The following is a 6,531-nucleotide window of genomic DNA, read 5'->3' as shown; positions in this document are numbered from 1 at the left end:
TTCCATTTCCAGTTTTTTGAGATACCTCCATACTGATTTCCATAATGGCTGCACCAATCTGCAGTCCCACCAGCAGTGCACCAGGGTTCCCTTTTCTCCGCAACCTCACCAGCATTTGTTTGTTGATTTATTGATGATAGCCATTCTAACTGAAGTGAGGTGGTATCTTATTGTGGTTTTTATTTGCAATTCTCTAATGATTAGTGAGGGTCAACGTTTTTTCATATGCCTGTTGGCCATCTGTATGTCCTTTTTAGAGTAATGTCTCTTCACATCCTCTCCCCATTTTTTAATTGGGTTGTTTGTTTTTTGGTGTTGAGTTGCATGAGTGTTTTATAAATTTTGGATATTAACCCCTTATCAGATATCTCGTTGACAAATAACTTCTCCCATTCAGTAGGCTTCCTTTTTGTTTTATTGATGGTTTCCTTTGCTGTGAAAAACTTTTAACTTTGATGTAATCCCATATGTTCATTTTTTCTTTTATTTCCGTTGCCCACAGGGACATATCAGTGAAAATATTGCTCAAGGTAATGTCTGCAAATTTACTCCCTATATTTTCTTCTAGGAGTTTTATGGTTTCAGGTCTTACATTTAAGTCTTTAATCCATTTTGAATTTGTTCTTGTATATGGCATAAGGAGGTGGTCCAGTTTCATTTTTTTTGCATATGTCAGTCCAGTTTCCCCGGCACCATTTATTAAATAGACTCTCTTTACCCCAATGTAAATTCTTGCTTCTGTTGTCATAGATTAACTGTCTATATATGAATGGATTTATTTCTGGGTGCTCTATTCAGTTCCATTGATCTATGTGCCTGTTTTTATGCCAGTACCATACTGTTTTAATTACTGTAGACTTACAAGTATGATTTGATGTCTGGTAGTGTGATACCCCCGACTTTGTTCTTATTTCTCAGGATTGCCATGACTTTTCGAGATCTTTTATGGGTCCATATGAATTTTAGGATTACATTTTCTATAGCTGTGAAAAATGCCCTTGGTAGTTTGATAGGAATTGCATTGAATCTATACATTGCTTTAGGCAGTATGGACATTTTAACTATATTAATTTATCCTATCCATGAACATGGTAGGTGTTTCCATTTATTTGTATCTTCTTTTATTTCTCTCTTCAGTGTCTTATAATTTTATGAGTACAGGTCTTTTACTTCTTTGGTTAAATTTATTCCTAAGTATTTTATAATTCTTGAAGCAACTGTAAATGGGACTGTTTTCTTAATTTCTCCTTCTGATAGTTTGTTATTGGTGTATACAAATTCAACTGATTTCTGAATATTGATTTTGTATCCTGCTACCTTGCTGAACTCATTTATCAATTCCAATACTTTTTTGGTGGAGTCTTTGGGGTTCTCTATGTTATCATGTCATCTGCATATAATGACAATTTTACATCTTCCTTACCTATTTGGATGCCTTTTTTTTTTTCTTGTCTGATTGCTGTGGCTAGAACTTCCAGAACTATGCTGAATAAAAGTGGAGAAAGTGGACAGCCTTGTCTTGTTCCTGATCTTAAGGGGAATAGTTTTAGCTTTTCCCCATTGAGTATGATGTTAGCTGTGGGTTATTATATATGGCCTTTATTATGTTGAGATGTGCTCTCTCTATTCCCACTTTGCTAAGAGTTTTTATCATAAATCGGTGCTGAATTTTGTCAAATGCTTTTTCTGTATCTATTAATATGACCATACGGTTTTTATTTTTCATTTTGTTGATGTGGTGTATCACATGAATTGATTTGCAGATATTGAACCAACCTTGTGTACTAGGGATGAGCCCCACTTGATCATGGTGTATGATCTTAATACATTGCTGAATTCTGTTTGCTAATATTTGTTGAGGATTTTTGCATCTTTTTTCATCAGGGATATCAGCCTGTAGTTTTCCTTTTTTGTACTGTCTTTGTCTGGTTTTGGAATCAGGGTGATAGTGGCTTCATAGAAGGAGTTTGGGAGACTTCCCTCCTTCTGGATTTTTTGAAATAGTTTGAGAAGAATAGGTAATAATTCTTTTTTGAATGTTTGGTAAAATTCACTTGTGAAGCCATCTAGTCCAGGGCTTCTGTTTGTTGGGAGCTTGTTGATTACTGATTACCTTGGTGGTAATCAGTCTATTCAGATTTTCTGTTTCTTCTTGAGTTAGCTTTGGAAGGTTGTATGCTTCTAGGAAATTATCCATTTCTTCTAGATTGTCAAATTTGTTGGCATAGAGATGCTCATAGTCTTTTCTTAGAATTTTTTGTATTTCTGTGGTGTCACTTCACCTCTTTCATTCCTGATTTTACTAATTTGAGTCCTCTCTCTCTCTTTTTTTTTTTATGAGTCTGGCTAGAGGTTTGTCAATTTTGTCTATCTTCTCAAAAAAACAGCTCTTTGTTTCATTGATCTTTTGTATTTTTTTCTGCTCCGGTCTTTATTATCTCCTTCCTTGTACTCCCTTTGGGCTTATTTTGCTGTTCTTTTTCCAGTTCCCTGAGATGTAAGGATAACCTGTTTATTTGAGACTTTTCTTGCTTCTTTAGGTAGGCCTGCACTGCTATGAACTTCCCTCTTAGGACTGCTTTCACTGCATCCCAAAGATTTTGGGTTGTGGTGCTCTCATTTTCGTTTGCCTCGAGGTATCTTGATTTCTTCCTTGATCTCATTTTTGACCCACTCGCTATTTAGAAACATGTTATTCAGTCTCCATGTATTTCTGTGTTTTGCAGGGTTTTTTTTGTAGTTGATTTCTAATTGCATAGCATATAAAGTGATGAAGTCCATAGTATAGTAGGAAATCTGCTAGGGTGAAGTCATATCCTGTAAGGTACACTTTATCTTCAAGATATGAATTAAGATCCTTCAACAGAATGTGGATATCATCTTTATTGGTGTGTCCATCTACTCAAGTTACTCTGCATTCTAACCATTGATGAACTATTGCATTTTCTTCTTCAGTGCTTCCAAGCAAATATTCTTTGTTGGCTTGCTTGACTAGATGAGCTGCTATAGTAGTCAATACTGTTAGATTTGGACCATTGTTTGTTTGAAGAACTGGAATCTGGCTTTCGCCATTAGCCTTGTATTTGTTCCCTTTACTCAGCCCCAGGGACTTCTCCAGCAACGTCAACTCTATGACTGCTGCCATCTTTTGACCTTACCTCCCAGGGTCATTCTTTATGCTTGCCTTTTATCTTCTTACTACCCACCTAATCCAGCAACAGGTTCTGACAGTTCTACTTCCAAAATTGATCTTGAATATGTCCATTTCTCTCCATTTTCTCTGTCAACAGTCTAGTCCAGGCCTTCATCATCTTCTATCTGGAATACTGCAGTAGCCTGCTAAACTCTACACTGGCTCCCCTCTGATTCTCCATTTGTCAGTGACAATGATCTTTTGAAAAATGCACATCACTTCTCTGCTCAGAACTCTTCAGTATCTTCCTATCACCATTAGAATAAAATCCAGATTTCTGAATGTGGCCTACGAGGTCCTGCATGACCTGTTCCTGCTTACATCCCTGACTTTACCTTGTACATTTACCCAACTCACTTTGGCCACCATATTGGGCTGCTTTCTGCTCCTATAACATGACAAAGTCATGCCTTCGTATGTTATTCTCTTTTCCAGTAATTTTCTTCCCATGTATGGCGTCTTATTTTTTAAGTTGAAACTTAAATATCATCTCCTTAGAAAGGCCTTCACTAACCCCTCTAGCTGAAGTGCCCCACACCACTGACTTAGTCGTTATTTGTCAGATAACACTGTGTGTAATTAGTGAGTTTGTTTGCTTTGTTTGTTTTCTTCATCCCCCCAACAATCACACAAGCACCATGCAGCTCATCTAGCTGATTCAACATTACATCCCCCATGCCTGACACATAGTCCGTAGTAAATAGATGCTTCTTGAAGTCATAAATGAGTGAGCTGAGTGAATAATGCAATCACAGTTTTTTTTGACTGAGGTGAAATGCACAGAACATAAAATTAACAATTTTAAAGTGAATAATTCAATGGCATATAGTACATTCACAGTGTTGTTAACCACCACCTCTACCTCATCCTGCAACATTTTTATCACTACAAAATAAAACACTTTTCCCATTAAACAGTTATATCCCATTTCTCCCCCTACCCTGCAGCCCCTGACAACCATCAATCACCAGTTTGCCTTCTGTGTCTATGGATTTACCTATTCTGGATATTTCATATAAATGTAGTCATACCTTATGTGACCTTTTGTGTCTGGCTTCTTGCACTTAGCATGTTTTAGGGGTTCATCCACATTGTAACGTGAATAATATTCCACTGTTTTTGTGTGTGTGTTTTGTGTGTGTGTGTGTGTGTGTGTGTGTGTGTGTGTAGCAATTTGTTTATCCATTCATCTTTTGGTGGACATTTGGGTTGTTTCTACTTTTTGTCTATTGTGAATAGTGCTACTATAAACAATTGTGCACATTTGTTTTTAACAAGTCACAAATCCCATTTTGGAATTCGGGATGTACCTTAATCAGTTTTTGTTTGTTTCTGGTTTTCTACATATTTCTCATGTCCCAGGATTTCTCAGAGACATTGAGTGTAGCTTTATGATCATAGCTGCTTAATCCTCACAGAATTTATAATCAGATTGTTTACTCCATAGAATCACACAGCGGGTTTGAAACTTAATAGGCTGGCGACAGAACTGGGGGTAGGCGAGAAGAGATTAAGAAAATGAGTGGTAGGTGTAATTAAAATTATCATTTTTAAAAACATACACGTTACAAGATAATCAATGTGCTTATCCATTGATGAACTCTATTTCCCTCAGAAATGTTAGTAGCTGCCAATGCTTCCTGAATTAAGTACTTGGAATCCCTTGATGGTATATTCATGCCATTTCCAGTGTTAGAAAGTTTTAATCTGCAGTTAGATATATATTAAGTCATTAAAATATCATTGCATTTTAATGATTTAATTCTATGAAAATATGTAAATTAGTAATGGCTTATTAAACTCTACAGTTTCGGGTTATTGTGCAAAAAAGATCTGTACATATAAAATGTTAGGGAGAATAGGCTTTGTGTATTTTATTACATCATTCTTCAGCGAGAATGACAACAATGAAAATGTTCATGCAATTAATAATTTTAAAAAATAAATGTTAGCTATTATGAATAGAACTGATTTCCCTGAAAGCTGAGTACAAATAGTTGTTTAGGTCTAAGCACTTTATCTTGATCCTTGGCACTCTATTTTGTGCTTTGGAAAGCTCTACTCAATTCAAAACATAAATTTGGAAACGGCTTCCTCCCTAGAACCCTCTGAAAGCTGTAGTTATGGTGGTTACTTAAATATTATTTCCATAGCTACGCTGGCTTCTAGCCACAGCTGAAATGCATATCAACAAGCTCGGTGTGAAAATGGAAAGGGAGGGGAAAAAAAAGAGGAGACAGAGGACACTAATTTTCCTTCTGCGGAGTAGGAGGTATAATGTCTTTATAAAGTAATAATTAAAAGAAAAACAATTACTGCAACCTTATCTGGACCATGCAGCTGTACTTCCTCCTTTTGCATTAGCAGTGTTTCTAAGGTTATGACAAACCATGAAAATTGCATCTTTAGAGGAGTTTTATTCCTTTTCCTATGATTTGATTGAAACAGACAGCTACATTTTGTGTATATATAATTAGGCAGTAAAATAGGCTTTGAAGGCAGGTTTCCATTTAGTATGTGAGTCACACGCACAACAGCCTTTCATTCAACAGCCAGAGACTGATCTTTTTAATGCCTCAACTCGCTGAACATGTTTTCTGAATGCCACATCTTGCACTGAAGGGAAAAAAGGGAAAGGGGGAAAAAAATCAGCTTTTGCCCATATTTCTTTCTTTTTTCATCTTCTTTCCAAAGGAAAAACAATCTGAAAAGACAATCTAGGAAGTCTTTGGTGATTTAACCTTACGACAAACTGATTTTTATCGTCCTTTTTCCAGATTGTCGTCAGGGCACCAGTGAATGCTGCACCCGTTCTTGGTGTATCTAATCCTCTCATAAAAGGCCATTGTGGCAGTAAAACTGAGACCAATGGCTTTTTCATTCTTCACCTCTCAGCTCTCCAAAGTAATGCCACTGGGTCTCCTCATCATGTTTTTCTTTTCAGATGCATAGTTTCCCTCTTTAACAAGGTTAAAAAAGAGGGGGCGGAGGGGGGCCAGGGGGGAGAAGAAGGAATACAATCCCATTTTCTTAGTGCTATCCCCATCTGTGGCACTAAGGGATTTTTCCCCCCCTAAACTTAAATTAGGAAGAGCATTTGAGATTGCAGCCTGTTTTTATGAAAGAGATTTTTCCTCTGAGATTTTAAGTACAATGAGAACAACGCTGGGTTTCTTCTTCTTTTTTTTTTTTCCTTGTAATAGAAATCAGGCTGATCAACTGTGCATCATCAGGCCTTATCTGATTAAAAATGCAGTCGCCTATTAATCTCTATCCTTTCATCTCACTGTATACTATTTGCTATCTCCTGTGCTGTTCTGGCAAACCCAGTGATGGAG

The 6,531-nt window shown here is 36.7% G+C and overlaps 1 pseudogene; it reads right to left on the bottom strand.

Moving 5' to 3' along the window:
- The window catches only part of LOC109379028 (eukaryotic translation elongation factor 1 epsilon-1 pseudogene), an 11,145-nt pseudogene extending 8,000 nt beyond the window's left edge, over positions 1–3,145 (bottom strand).
- Positions 3,146–6,531: the final 3,386 nt, after the last annotated feature.

The sequence above is a fragment of the Hipposideros armiger genome, unplaced genomic scaffold, assembly GCF_001890085.2.
Source record: "Hipposideros armiger isolate ML-2016 unplaced genomic scaffold, ASM189008v1 scaffold_21, whole genome shotgun sequence".
Taxonomy (NCBI): Eukaryota; Metazoa; Chordata; class Mammalia; order Chiroptera; family Hipposideridae; genus Hipposideros; species Hipposideros armiger.
Note: the sequence above shows the minus strand (reverse complement) of the source record. Positions and strands in the feature narration are given on the sequence as shown.